Here is a 16252-nt window from a genome sequence, read left to right on the forward strand (position 1 = left end):
AAGTGTTGAATATATATAGTAGACTCAATAATCACATTTGGTTCCTTATGCTGGGCTGATGATCAGCCATGTTTAGTGGATCATAGGCCACGTGTACAGGAGTGAAGCATGTTCTGGAATCAAGAGTTGCACCAAATACATGTGTTAAACGTGAAGAAGGCCTCGTGGCAGGCTGGTGTACATGGGGTTTGCGTTGGGCGCATCTTCATAGGCCGAAATGAGGCTTTCCTTGGCTAGCCTTCTCTATGGGCTAGAATGGTGGAAGATGGGCCTCCTTTCTAGTCTATGAGCTACCATTGAAAATGAGCAAATAGGTGTTGGGCTACTTTGGAGGTGTATTCAAGATCTTGTTGTATCTTTTTAGCCATTCCACATGTAATGGGCCCTTGACTTGTTATTGGGCTTGGGCCTAAGTCATCATCTTCTCCCTCTTGAGAAGGATTTATCCTTAAATTTGTAGGACCTTCATCATCTGTCAAATCCCCTATAAAAGGGCAAAAGTCAGCCACATTAAATGTAGAATGAACACCATATTCTTGAGGAAGGTCTAATTGATAAGCATTATTATTGACCTTCCTAAGGACCATCTCCTTTAGGACTTAGTTTGAACTTCCTTTGAGTTGGAAATCTTTCTTTTCTAAGATGAAGTCAAACTAAGTCTCCTTCATTGAAGATTATTTCTTTCTTCCCCTTGTTGTTATACTTGGCATATCTCTCATTTTGTTGTTGAATTTGGTTTCTAATCCTTTCATGTAGTTCCTTAATAAACTTGGATTTAGATACCCCTTCTTGATAAACAAAATCAAATGAAGTAGGAAGAGGTATTAAATACATTGGTGTAAGAGGATTGAAACCATATACAACTTCAAAAGTAGAGATTTTAGTAATCCTATGAACTACTCTATTATAGGCAAACTCCTCATGGAGAAGATACTCATCCCAAGATTTGTGGTTTCCTTTCAAGACTACCTACCATCAAGAAGGTGGATAAAGATCTATTTACTACTTCTGTTTGGTCATCTATTTGGAAATGAGAAGTAGTAGAAAAAGATAGCTTAGTCCTAATATAGACCATAAGGTCCTCCAAAATTTTGTGTCTTTATCCGAAATTATAATGTGAAGTAGCCCATGAAGTCTAACCACATCTCTAAAGAATAACTTAGCTATATTGCTTGCATTATCTACTTTGTGGCATGGTATAAAACGAGTCCTTTTACTAAAATGATCCACTACCACAAAAATATAATCAAAAGCCCTTGTAGCTTTTGGGAGTCCTTAGAAAAACTTCATGCTAATTTCCTCCCAAGGGGTTGAAGCAATAGGTAAAGTAGTGTAAGGTCCATAAGGCATTGCTCTAGATTTGGCTACACTTTCTTTCCTCATGTGGGGTCAAAAAAAACTTTTCTTTTAGCATGCCTAGGGTTTTATCTACCCCCAAAATGCCTCATTAGTCCTCCCTCATGCATTTCCTTGACAAGGAGTTTCCTATATAATCCTTGGGGAATACAAATTTTGCCTTCCTTGAAAAGGTACTCATCTCTCACATAAAAACCTCCTTGTGACTTATGCATACAATCTTTCTTAAATATTAGCAAACTCATTGTCTTGAGCATACAATTCAGTTATATTATCAAACCCAAGAATTTGAGCACCTAAGGTGGCTAACAAATTGTTTCTTCTTGATAAAGCATCTACCATAATGTTAGATTTTCCTTTCTTGTATTTGATAACATAGGAGAATTGTTCTAAACACTCCAACCATTTGGCATGCCTCTTTTGCAACTTGTGTTGACTCTTCAAATACTTTAGTGATTCATGATCACTATGAATGATGAACTCCTTGAAAACAAGGTAATGTTCCCAAGTTTGAAGAGCCCTCACAAGAGCATAGAGTTCTTTGTCATAGGTGGGATAATTACAAGTGGCCCCATGAAGTTTTTCACTAAAATAAGCAATAGGGTGGCCTTCTTGTAATAACACAACACCTATGCCTAGACCCAAAGCATCACATTTTAGCTCAAAAGTTTTGGCAAGGATAGAATGAGTGTTTAGGTCAAATGATTTTTGTTGTTTTTCTCCCCAATCGAATGTAACATCCTTTTTTCACCAACTCATTGAGTGGTGAAGCAAGACTAACAAATCTTCTATAAAAACTTGTTAGGCCATGAAAGCTCCTAACTTCTACATTCTTTGGGGTGGCTCAATCTTGGATGACCTTTATTTTTTCAGGGTCAATATAAACCCAATTTTTATTGACAGCAAAACCAAGAAAGATGACACTATCTACACAAAAGGTGCATTTATCAATGTTTGCAAATAATTTATTGACCTTAAGAATTGATAAGACAACCCTCAAATGCTTATCATCTTCTTACAAACTTTGACTATACACCAAGATGTCATCAAAATAAACTACAACAAATTTCCCAATGCAATCCCTTAAGACATGATTCAGAAGTCTCATGAAAGTGCTTGGAGCATTAGTAAGACCAAAAGGGCTTACTAGCCATTCATATAGAGCAAATTTAGTCTTAAAAGTAGTTTTCCACTTATCACCTTCTTTTATTCTTATTTGGTGATAACCACTTTTAAGATGAATTTTGGAAAATATTTGGGCTCCATGCAATTCATATAACATATCATCAAGTCTAGGGATGAGATGCCTATACTTTATTGTGATGTTGTTGATGGCCCTACAATCACATCACATGCGTCATTTTCCATCCTTTTTGGGCACCAACAACACAAGCACAACACAAGGGCTTAAGCTCTTTTGAACCCAACCCTTGTCCAGCAAGTCTTGTACTTGTAACTCTATCTCCTTTGTCTCTTGGGGATTTGTTGTTAGAGCGATGCAACAAAATGGTTAGTGTGCTTGGAAAAAAAATCACGATGACGGGGTGAATTGATTTCTTATGCTTTGAAAAAAATTTGTCTTCTCACTTTATAAAATTTACTTAACAAATAATATCAACAACAATAAAGAGTATAAGGAAAGAAATATTTGCACAGGAAATTTTATACTAGTTCAGATCCCAAGGATCCTATGTCTAGTTGCTAATCCCAAATAGAGATTAATTATCCACTATCACAAAACCAATAAACTATTACAATCACACAAAAAGAAAAGTTTAAGGATTCAGAAACACCTCTCTTGTTACCCCCAAGAGATGATACTCACTTCTCCTGAAAACCATAAGGGATGAACACCTCCTTCGAATGCTTCACAAAGGATGAACACTTCCTTTGAATCTTCACAAAGGATGACAGGTTTCACTCAGCAATAACAACAACAACACTCAATCACACTTCCAATGAAAGGTCTCGCTCTATGCCAACACCAAGTTCTCAAAGCCACAACACAAGGGTTACACAAACCCTAGATCACACTTTACTTTTCAAGTTCAGTTGTGTGTGTTAGAATGAGAGTTTAAAACATCTTTATAAAGACCTCACTCAATGACACCTCCAAAAATTTGTTGTCAGCTATTTAATGCGTGATAATCGATTATCTAAATGAGGTAATCGATTATGCATTTAATGTATGCACAACAGGTAAAAAACATGCTTGAAAACTCTATAATTGCACGTCATAAGTGATTATGGTAAGTCATAATCAATTATGGATAATCAATTATCAGAATTTGATAATCGATTATTCCAAGGCAAAATGAGTTTTTAGAAAACTTTTAAACACACAATACATGTAATCAAGTATAAATAACACCCTATAAATAAAACTACTGAATTAAAAAAGTTTTAATATAAAACAAGTCTTCATAAAGGTCTTCTTGCAACTTGAACACTTGAGACTTAATTTTGGGCATCATCGAAACTTCTAAACTTCCTCTTTATGCTAACATTTGTCCTATAGGCAGACTTATTAAGAAGAGTTGACCTAGGTACAAAACCAATTTGATGCTCTATTCCTCTCAAAGGTGGAAGTCCAATGGGGCCTTCCTTGGGAAATACATCATCAAATTCTTTTAAAAGCTTTCTAATATGAGGAGATAGAGTAGAAGTCTTGGATTCACTAGAAGTGAATGTGAGTGTTCCTTGACACATGAGAAGGTAAGAAGCTTGCTCTACATGAAGAAGATTTGTAAAGTTTTTTTATTCAAAAGAACTTCATGTTGAGTGACCTTATGGGAGGGAACACCATTCTCCCACACCTCCTTTTCATCCCTAAGGACAACTCTTGTCTTTTTTTGATTTAGGATTTTTTTTTCTTTTTCTTTTATTTCACGCTCCTTGTTGAGCCTCATTTGTGCTTGATCCTTAGCCACTTGTGAAGGGGACAAAGGGTGAAGCAAAATTTTCTTGTCATGGTGGTGCACAGTTATGGCTTTGATGAGACCATGATGAAGGGTTGTATGGTCAAATTGCCATGGTTTCCCAATAGCACATGACAAGCTTCCATGAAAACTACATCACACAAAACTTCATCTTTGAATTTCCATATTGAAATGCTCAATTTCACTTAATTCTTGATTGTTATATCCCAATCTTCATTAAGACAATAAAGTTTGTATGGTCTTGGATGTGGTATCACAACAAGATTCAATTTTTCACATTTGACCAAGTTCATTCAAATCTCTATAAGGAAGTAGTTCAATCCTATCTTTTCTATCAAAATTTAGCCCAATTCAAAAATCTTGCCAAGTGATACGTTGTCGTTGAAGCTATCAAATTAATACTACTTTTCAAGGCAACTTCAGTATTGCCAAGTAGTATCCAAGAAAGTAGATAGGGCTAAAGTAACCCTGAGTCGTCTCCCTACGAACATAGAATTGCTTTCAAATATCTAACTCTTATGAATGTTATGCAATGCTTATGAACAAAAGTAATGGTTTAAGAATGTTTAAAGAATAAATAAGAAACTTAAAAATAGTTATGATTAAATAGGCTAATTCCACTACTTTTCCAAGATAGATTCATCATCGGTTATTCACGAATAATTATTCAATTAATTATTGTTTAAGTTTGAAATTAATTAAAGTACATTCTTAATTAATTTGAGGGCGATCGTGCATTTAACCAAAGTAAATTCTCAATCAAATGCAAAACCTTTCTAGATTATTCACAATAAATTCAACCAAAGTACATTCTCAATCAAATTCTATTGTGTTTAATCATGTCTATTCTTAAATCTCCTAACCAAGTTAAAAGTTAATTAATCAAATTAAATTCTCAATTAATTATAGTTGAAATTATTACTACCAACCAAAGTACATTTTCAATTGATAGTAAAAACCATTTAATCATATGAAAGTTCCTAAATTAAATCAAAGTAGATTTTTAATTAAACCTAGAAACCCTAGAACTCATATAATCAATATGCATGTAGATTCAAACACATTATGATGGAAAAATCTTTACTTTTAACAAGATAGAGAGATGAAAGACATAGAGAGAGAACAACTTAAATCAATAATCAAAATAAACAATTGCATTAACTTAACGTAACCTCAGAATCCATCATGAAATTACAGCAGAATAGCCCTAGATGCTTAGCTCTCCATGAATGGAGTTGAATACAAGATGAAAGAAAAGTGAGAGGAGTATGAGAGAATGAATTAATTGAAGTGAAGTCCCCCTTGGGTCTCTTTATATAGGGCTTGATTGGGCTTGAACTCTGAATATTCAGTTGACAAAATCTTTTATCTTATATCTTCCAAATAACTAAAAGATTTAGATAATTATAACATTATTTGGAAGATATTTTCTGTTGATATTCCTAAATTACATTAATTCAACAACTGAATTTTATCTTTTAGCTTTTCTGACTTTCCAAAATTGCACAAATGCCTTGAAATTTCTTCTATCTGCACTTTAGCCCCTTCTGAATTTTCCAAAATTGCACCAGAACCCCTATTAACTAGCTTTGACCAGACTTAAGCAGTGTTGACCGGCTTTGACTGAGGAAGGGCACGACCAATGAGAGCTTGCCACATGGAATTCCCCATTTCTCCCAAATTAGGTTTCCGATTGGGGAAAGAGCTTGCCCCTGCGCCTACGCCGCCATGAGGAATAGAGGAGAGGCTTCCAACGCTGTCGTTCTTGCTGAAAACATGGAGGCGTGAGAATGTGGAGGTTGCCACGGTGGTTGCAGTGGCGATTTCTGTTCTGGGTTTTTGGATTTGCAGATCTGAGATGTTGGCAGCGGCACTGACGCGTTCTTGCTTCACAGTGGAGGCGATTGCAGCGGAAACGTGGAGAACCTACGACCTTGATGGTGATTTGGCTGGTGCGTCGATTTTGCGAAAGGATTGGGTTTTGCTGTGTGGTTTTTCTTAGTGCAGGTGGTGGCCGGTTTGGATGTTGGCTTGGAGGAGGTGCTCGCGGACGATGGAAGTGCTGTGTTGGTGTTGATGGTTGCGTTAATGGAGGAGATAACAGCGTAGGTCTCGTGATGGTGGGGTTTGACGGTGGCGATGGTTGAGGATGGCACGACGAAACTGGCGAGAAAGGGATTCGCGATTTAGGTTTTTCTATGCTTCTGGTTTTCAGGTGATTCTAGGATTTGGGTTGTTGTAGTGGCAAGGCGCGAGTGGCATGGAGGCGGCAAAGTGGCCCGCGAGGTGATGTCGCGATCAGAGATGGAGGTTTTAGAACGGAAGAGGCGGTAGTCACAACGGAAGGAAAGAAATCACGACTCTGGGTTCTGTGATTTCTCTAAGTGCAGGTGGTGAAGATGAACGGAGGTCGTGCGTCGTGGCAGCGGGAACTTGCGATGGTGTTGAGCGTGAATAAAGGTGGCTGTCCAGCGAGAGGAGGTGATGAACGGTGGCCTGAAGCGACGGCGACTTAGGAAGATTAGGGTTTCTGGTAAGAAGATGGTGATGTGGCAGAGGGGGTGATGTGGCAGCATGTGGTTGGCTAAATCTATGTGGGGAGGATTTGGACTCGTGGCATGATCTAGTGGAGTATGATTTAGGAGGGGTAGGAATAGGATATTTTAGGGGTTGTAGGAGAAAATGCTTAGTGTTTGGGCTTTGTTGTTTGACCTGTTTCAGAAATAAAAGTGTATGTAGGGAAATTTAGGAGCTGCAAGGGTAAAGTCTGCTTGTTGGCCCATCTATACATTATTTTTCAAATAAAACCTGGTTTTGGGTCTTAATTTGCAATTTGGACCAATTAAACTTTAATTTCAGCTGCACAAATAAACATTAGAACATTCAAGAATAATTTATGCGCTAAAACTCACTTTTTACATCTCTTTAATTCCCAAACCCAACAATTCTAATCATCACAAATCCACTTAAAATCAACCATTTAAGCACAATTATCTCATCAAAAATTTGAATTTTAAAGCATAAATGTGGGCATAAATATGCACTCATCACACCCCCACACTTATCCTTTTGCACTCTTGGGCAAAATTGATTAATTCCAAGACTTTGTTCTTGGTCATTTTATTCCATATTTGCATTTGGATCAAAAGAATGAGCAGCACTAGACATAGATCAATCATCTAAACATTACTTTGTCATGGACATGCAAATGAAATCACTCTATTCTTCACACATAAGTTGACATTTTAAAATTTCCCAGAAAATAAAATACGAAAGATAACACTCAAGTCAATATGTATCTATTCCTCTCCAACTCTCTCAAGTGTTTTTAGCTTGTGTTTACACTCAAAATACCCATGTAAGTAGACACCCTTGATATTAACAAGACTCTATCATTCACATACTTCAGAAAACATGCAGTTATTGATCATGAGGGCTTTTTAAAGGATGTATTGAGGCCAAGGCAAATGTAGGAAATTTTCTTGAAATTTCTGAGCTTTTGAAATTGATATAGAAAGGGTAATGACACTTGATTTCAAAAACAACTCTATTTCTTGCTCTTTTAAGGAAGATTTTTTTTTTCTTTTTTTTTTAAACTTCAACTTTTCATCTTCCTTTTTACCCTTTTTATTGTTTTGTGGGTGAGGTACTCACCCACACACTTATTCATCACTTTACTTCTAACAGAATCCATTACTCCTTCTTCTTTCCTAAGGTAAGGAACATATGATTTTTCTTCTTTTCTCATTTGACAATGACTGGAAACATGAAAAATAGGCTTAAGGCTCAAAGGGGGGTTCCAATGGATTAATGTTAGGACAAGTTTATTTGGCCAAGTAGCTAAAACAAGAAATGTCTCAATCATATCAAATCATGCATATTCTCCTTAGTTGCACAAAACAGAATCAAGCTAACTATTAGAGTATCAACAGAACATGGGCAATTCACACAAGAAAAATAGGTATGGCACATGGTGGTCCATCCTTAACATTAAGTTCAAAACTCACATGGTTCAAATTTCTTTCACAAAAGATTTAATCAGGAAATTCTCAAGTCAACTCAATCAACAAATCATAAAAGCAATCCACTCATATCAACATAACTCATTTTTTTTTCTTTGAATTTATGATAATTCCAATTACTGATTCAAACTCTCCAATTCAACGCAAATATTTATTTAAAAAAAACAAACAAAATAGGGAACAAAACTAATTGTTTCCCTACACACCCCCACACTTAAACTATGCATTGTCCTCAATGTATGCCTTATATGTAGAATGCAAAGAAAAAGTATGAGGGTACTTCCCTCCTTCATAGTGGAAGGAATGTTGGAGTGGTCAAATTCACTCCATCCATCGTCTTGTTCAGCATGTCTTGATTTTCATTAAATATCCGCAGACGATGGCCATTAACCTTGAAGATTCTATCAGAAGATTCTTCCTTGATCTCCACTGCTCCATAGGGAAACACTTGTGTTACAATGAATGGACCTTCCCATTTGGAGCGTAATTTACCACTCATAGGCCCTACCCTAGACTTGTACAATAACACCTTTTGACCTATGTTGAAATCCTTTTTGGTCACAAGCTTTTGATCATGGAATTTCTTCGTTTTCTCTTTGTAAAACTTGGAGTTTTCATAGGTTGTGAGCCTAATCTCCTCTAGTTCTTGCAGTTAGAGCTTTCTCTCTTTCCCTGCTCCTTCCATGTCCAAGTTACAAGCTTTCACAGCCCAATAGTCTCGGTGTTGAATCTCCACAGGTAGATGGCAAGCCTTTCCAAATACAACCATGAAAGGTGACATACCTATTGGTGCTTTGTAGGCCGTCCGATGTGCCCAAAGTGCATCATCCAATCTTGCGGCCCAATCCTTCCTATTTGGCTTCACTAGCTTTTGCAATATCTTCTTGATCTCTCTGTTAGAGACCTCATCTTGTCCATTAGTTTGGGGGTGATATGGTGTAGCAATGCGACGCGTCACCCCATATTTTTTCAACATATTCTCTAACAACTTATTGCAAAAGTGGGTCCCCTGATCATTAATGATGGCTCGTGGTATTCCAAACCTACAGAAAATGTTAGATCTGACAAAACTCATAACAACTCAAGCATCATTAGTCTTTGTAGCTATGGCTTCCACCCATTTGGAAACATAGTCTACAACAAGCAAAATATAAGAAAACCCAGAAAAAGAAGGAAAAGGACCCATGAAGTCAATACCCCAAATATCAAATACCTCACAATATAGCATGGGTTGTTGAGGCATCTCTTCCCTCTTAGTGATGGATCTAGCTGCCCTCTAACATTACTCACAATTTTCATATATCCTCCGTGCATCTTTAAAGATGGTAGGCCAATATAATCCATAAGCCAACACCTTCCTACCTGTCCTTTGTGTGCTATAGTGTCCTCCAAAAGGTGATGAATGACAAAACTCAAGCACATAAGGTATCTCTATGTCAGGAACACACCTCCTTACAACTTGGTCACTACCAATGCGCCATAAGAATGGTTCATCCCATACATAGTACTTCGCCTCACTTTTCAGTTTGGCTTTCTCAGATTTGGAAAAAGATGGAGGAATAGCTGAAACAACCAAATAGTTAACAATGTCAGCAAACCAAGGTTCAGGATACATACCTTTTACAGAAGTTAATGCTAGCAAGACTTCATCAGGAAAGTCATCCTGAATAGGAATTTCATCTTCTTCTTTTTCAATCCTACTAAGATGGTCTGCTACTAGATTATGGGCTCCAATTCTGTCCCGAATCTTAATGTCAAACTCTTGGAGCAGTAGCATCCATCTGATCAACCTTGGTTTGGAATCTGCTTTCTTTAGAAGGAATTTCAATGTAGCATGATCTGTATAAACAATTACCTTGGATCCAACTATGTATGATCTAAATTTATCCAAGGCAAATACAACAACTAGTAATTCCTTCTCAGTTGTGGTATAGTTTGCCTATGCAGTGTCCAATGTCCTGGAAGCATAATATATCACATGTGGTAGCTTCCCATTTCTTTGTGCAAGTACCGCTCCTACTACAAAGTTTGATGCATCACACATCAACTCGAATGGCAATGTCCAATCAGGTGGTTGGATGATGGGAGTGGTAGTGAGTGCCCTTTTCAAGGAATCAAAAGCGGCTTTGCACTTCCCTCCAAAGTCAAATGGTACATCCTTCTAAAGTAAGTTGGAGAGAGGATTAGCTATCTTGCTAAAGTCCTGTATAAACCTCCTGTAAAACCCTGCATGACCAAGAAAAGATCGAACCTCTCGTACAGAAAGGGGTAATGCAATTGTGAAATAACATCAATTTTAGCAGGATCTATAGATATACCATTCTTGGAGACAACATTACCCAAAATTATACCTTGTTCCACCATAAAATGACATTTTTCAAAATTCAAAACAAGGTTAGTTTCCTCACATCTCTGCAAAACTCTTGCAAGATTAGCCAAACAATTATCAAAAGATGAACCATACACACTAAAATCATCCATGAAAACCTTAATACAATGCTCCAATAAGTATGTAAAAATACTCAGCATACATCGTTGAAATGTACCAAGAGCATTGCATAAACCAAATGGCATTTTCCGATAAGCATATGTACCAAAAGGACAAGTGAAGGTAGTCTTATGTTGGTCCTCCGGGGCTATACAAATTTGAAAATACCCGGAGAATCCATCTAGAAAACAATAATGTGACTTACCTTCCAAACGGTCTAGCATCTGATCCATGAATGGCAAAGGAAAGTGGTCCTTTCAAGTGACTTGGTTAAATCTCCTATAGTCAATACAAACCCTTCAGCTATTCTGAATACGAGTAGGAATCAATTCCTCCTTCTCGTTTTTAACCACTGTGATTCTAGATTTCTTGGGAACCACATGTACAGGGCTCACCCAAGTGCTGTCAGAAATGAGATATATAATACCTGCTTGTAGCAACTTGGTTACCTCTTTCTTGACAACCTCCATCAGTTGAGGATTCAGTCTTCTTTGAGGTTGTCTCACTGGTTTAGTATCCTCCTCCAAAAGTATTCTGTGCATACAAAATGAAGGGCTAATACCAGGAATATTTGCCAAAGTCTAGCCTATTGCTTTCTTGTGATCTCTGATAACCTGTAATAGTTGTTTTTCCTACTCATCAGTAAGCAATGCAGATATAATAACAGAGAGTTTCTTATCCTCTCAAGATAAGCATATTTCAAATGGGATGGTAAAGGTTTCAACTCCAAAACGGGTGGTTGTACCACAGATGGCAGGATTTTACTGCCTAAGGTAATCTTAGCCACCTCAACATCACACTCGGACGCCACAGAGGTATCCTCTATTGACATTGCGTCCTCAATATCACCTATTTTACAATTTTCTTCGTCGTCCAAAATCAGGCACGACATGTTTGAAAAAGAAAAGTCCAAAATGGAGAAAAAGTTGAAAAAATGTCCAAGAAATTAACAGAAAAATTATTTACAATTTCACTTAATAAATCAATACAAAATAGAGAATGCTCTTCAATTGGGTGCTTCATGGCTTCCAATACATTAAAATGCATCTTCTCATCACCTATCTCCATGGTCAGTGTTCCTGCACGCACATCTATCTTGGTTTGTGTTGTCATCATGAAAGGTCTTCCCAAGATAATAGTTGATGACTTGATTCCATCTTCATCCTTCATATCCAAGATGTAGAAATCGGCAGGAAAAATTCGCTTGTCTACTCGGACAAGGACATCCTCAAGCACACCTGTAGGGTTAACTATGCTACGGTTGGCCAGTTGAATGACCACACCAGTAGTCTTAAGAGGTCCCAGAGATAGAGAAGTAAACACTGATAAAGGCATTACATTAATGGAAGCCCCTAAATCTAGCATGGCATTGTCAAACTTTAAATTTCCAATAGTACAAGGAACAAAAAACATATCTGGATCTTTGCATTTTTGTGGTATTTCAATGTGTTTCTTAACCAAGCTTGACACATTTCTTCCCAAATTCACAATCTCATTATCCCTAATACGCCTTTTATTTGTGCAAAGTTCTTTCAAAAACTTGGCGTACTTAGGGATTTGTTTAACAACATCAAGCAAAGGAATGTTGATCTCTACCTTCTTGAAAGTATTTAGAATCTCTTGGTCTAATTTCTCCATACTTTTGTTTCTCGGTTTTAACTGATTTGGATATGGAGGAGGTGGAGAATGACATGAAGAAGAATTTTTAGAAGAGTTAGAAGATACTAACCTGGATTTTTCAATGGTAGATTCAGGTGATGGCTCACTTGATCCTCCATTGTCATCAATTTGTGCTTCTTCTTTCTCTTTATCTTCTTCCTCTAGGGCTCCTTCAGGGCCTTCTACCTGCTTACCCGTTCTTAAAGTAATAACATTTACATTTCTCGGGTTGATCACTGTTTGTGCAGGCAGTTTATTTGATTCCTTAGCCTCTAACTTATCCATCCTCTGAGTCAACTCTGCGATTGATTTCTTCATTTCTGAATTTTGCTCAACTATTATTTTCATGAAATCTTGCATTGACATTTCAGGCTGAGATTGCTGCCTTTGTTGAGGTGGAACATAAGGTTGCCTGTTCTGCTGATATCTATTGGAGGACGAATCATGATAATTCTGGTATGGTCTATTTCCTCCAAACATGTTTGCAGCAAAAGCTTGAGATGGGTTTTCCACAGTGGTTTCCACCAAGCTAGGACATTCATCAGTATAATGGTTAGTTGAAATGCAAATTCCACACTTCTTAGCAATTTGTGGAGTTGAGGTTTTAAACAAACTTGCAATCTCGTCGAGTTTGCTTTCTAGCTTATTCAATCTTTCATCTATCCTCTTTCCATCAACTGTACCATTATCAATTTCATGCACTCCCTTCAACAAAGTCACTGAATTTTCTCTTGTACCATACTGTTGATTGTCTACTGCCTTCCGTTCTATTAGATCTATACCATCTTCTGGTGCCTATCTAAGAAAGATCCTCTGCTTGCAGCATTTGCCCATGACCTATCAGTAGGACTTAGGCCTTCATAAAAGCTTAGAATAAATCCTTTCATTTGGAGTTGAGGGCATGAAGAACATAGTTTCTTGAATCTTTCCCAATACTCACTAAGATTTTCTTTATCTCTCTGTCTTATGTCTTGGATTTCCCTACGGATGGCAGCTAATCTGGATGCAGGAAAATACTTTTCAAGAAAAAGTCTTTCAATAGTTTCCCAATTTGTAATCCTTGCAGAGAGATAATACCACCAATCTTGAGCTGCTCCATGAAGAGTAAAAGGAAAAGCTCTCATTTTAAAGCTCTCTATTGTGATCCTGGGAGATCTAAAGTTTTCACACAGCATGTGGAATTGTCTCAAGTGCTTGTGTGGATTCTCCCTTGATAACCCATTGAACTTTGGTAAGGCATTTAACAGGTCAGGTCTCAACTCCCACTCCTCATTAGGGTATTCAATGTTACTTCGGATAACTGTATTCTGGGAGGTGGCTAACTGTCTGATGGTTCTTTGTGCCATATTGTTTGGGTTAGGATCAGGTAAAGGATTAGATGGTATGTTTATAACTGGAGATAATGAAGGTGGTATGGCCTCAGATGTAAGAAGTGTTCCCTTAGTAGAACACCCAAATTTCAATCTTCTCCGCAGCTTACGCAAATTCCTTTCGACTTTCGGGTTAATTTGATAAAATTCTCCCGGGTTAGCTTTGGTCATGCACTACGCAATCTGCTTGAAGTTGTTTCTTTGTTACTTCTCTTTTTCTTTTGTTCTTGCTTTACAGAAAGATTTCAGATAAGAGATAAGAGAAACTTGTTGGGTCCACTCCCAGGAAAGAGAGGTGTGTCACAATGGGCAACTTAAGTACCAAGTCTTTCCTAGCCAGAGTGTATTCAAACTAGCCTCAAGTATTTCTCAAGAGAAATTCTTAATTAAAACAAGAACAAAGATTTTTGCTAAAACAAGAATGACTAAAGACTACAAAATAACTCAAAATAAATTAAATGTATGTGCGTTAAAAAAAATAAAGATAAAAATAAAAATAAAGAAAAAAACAAAAATAAAAATAAGAATCAAAATATTCAAAATACTAACCGTATTCCCCGACAACGGCACCAGATTTGATACGCTATCGTTGAAGCTATCAAATTAATACTACTTTTCAAGGCAACTTCAGTATTGCCAAGTAGTATCCAAGAAAGTAGATAGGGCTAAAGTAACCCTGAGTCGTCTCCCTACGAACACAGAATTGCTTTCAAATATCTAACTCTTATGAATGTTATGCAATGCTTATGAATAAAAGTAATGGTTGAAGAATGTTTAAAGAATAAATAAGAAACTTAAAAACAGTTATGATTAAATAGGCTAATTCCACTACTTTTCCAAGATAGATTCATCATCGGTTATTGACGAATAATTGTTCAATTAATTATTGTTTAAGTTTGAAATTAATTAAAGTACATTCTTAATTAATTTGAGGGCGATCGTGAATTTAACCAAAGTAAATTCTCAATCAAATGCAAAACCTTTCTAGATTATTCACAATAAATTCAACCAAAGTATATTCTCAATCAAATTCTGTTGTGTTTAATCATGTCTATTCTTAAATCTCCTAACCAAGTTAAAAGTTAATAAATCAAATTAAATTCTCAATTAATTATAGTTGAAATTATTACTACCAACCAAAGTACATTCTCAATTGATAGTAAAAACCATTTAATCATATGAAAGTTCCTAAATTAAATCAAAGTAGATTCTTAATTAAACCTAGAAACCCTAGAACTCATATAATCAATATGCATGTAGATTCAAACACATTATGATGCAAAAATATTTACTTTTAACAAGGTAGAGAGATGAAAGACATAGAGAGAGAACAACTTAAATAAATAATCAAAATAAACAATTGCATTAACTTAACGTAACCTCAGAATCCATCATGGAATTACAGCAGAATAGCCCTAGATGCTTAGCTCTCCATGAATGGAGTTGAATACAAGATGAAAGAAAAGTGAGAGGAGTATGAGAGAATGAATTAATTGAAGTGAAGTCCCCCCTGGTCTCTTTATATAGGGCTTGATTGGGCTTGGACTCTGAATATTCAGTTGACAAAATCTTTTATCTTATATCTTCCAAATAACTAAAAGATTTAGATAATTATAACATTATTTGGAAGATATTTTCTGTTGATATTCCCAAATTACTTTAATTCAACAACTGAATTTTATCTTTTAGCTTTCCTGACTTTCCAAAATTGCACAAATGCCCTGAAATTTCTTCTATCTGCACTTTAGCTCCTTCTGAAGTTTCCAAAATTGCACCAGAACCCCTATTGACCAGACTTAAGCAGTGTTGACCGGCTTTGACCGAGGAAGGGCGCGGCCAATGAGAGCTTGCCACATGGAATTCCCCATTTCTCCCAAATTAGGTTTCAGATTGGCGATTTCTGTTCTGGGTTTTTGGATTTGCAGATCTGAGATGTTGGCAGCGGCACTGACGCGTTCTTGCTTCACGGTGGAGGCGATTGCAGCGGAAACGTGGAGAACCTACGGCCTTGACAGAGATTTGGCTGGTGCGTCGATTTCGCGAAAGGATTGAGTTTTGCTGTGTGGTTTTTCTTAGTGCAGGTGGTGGCCGTTTTGGATGCTGGCTTGGAGGAGGTGCTCGCGGACGATGGAAGCGTTGTGTTGGTGTTGATGGTTGCGTTAATGGGGGAGATAGCAGCGGCTAGGTCTCGCGATGATGGGGTTTGACGGTGGTGATGGTTGAGGATGGCACGGCGAAACTGGCGAGAAAGGGATCTGTGATTTAGGTTTTTCTATGCTTTTGGTTTTTAGGTGATTTTGGGATTTGGGTTGCTGTAGTGCCAAGGCGCGAGTGGCGTGGAGGCGGCAAAGTGGCCCGCGAGGTGGTGTCGCGATCAGAGATGGAGGTTTTAGAGTGGAAGAGGCGGTAGTCACGGCG

This window comes from Vigna angularis, chromosome 9 (genome assembly GCF_016808095.1).
Source record: "Vigna angularis cultivar LongXiaoDou No.4 chromosome 9, ASM1680809v1, whole genome shotgun sequence".
In the NCBI taxonomy this organism is placed as follows: Eukaryota; Viridiplantae; Streptophyta; class Magnoliopsida; order Fabales; family Fabaceae; genus Vigna; species Vigna angularis.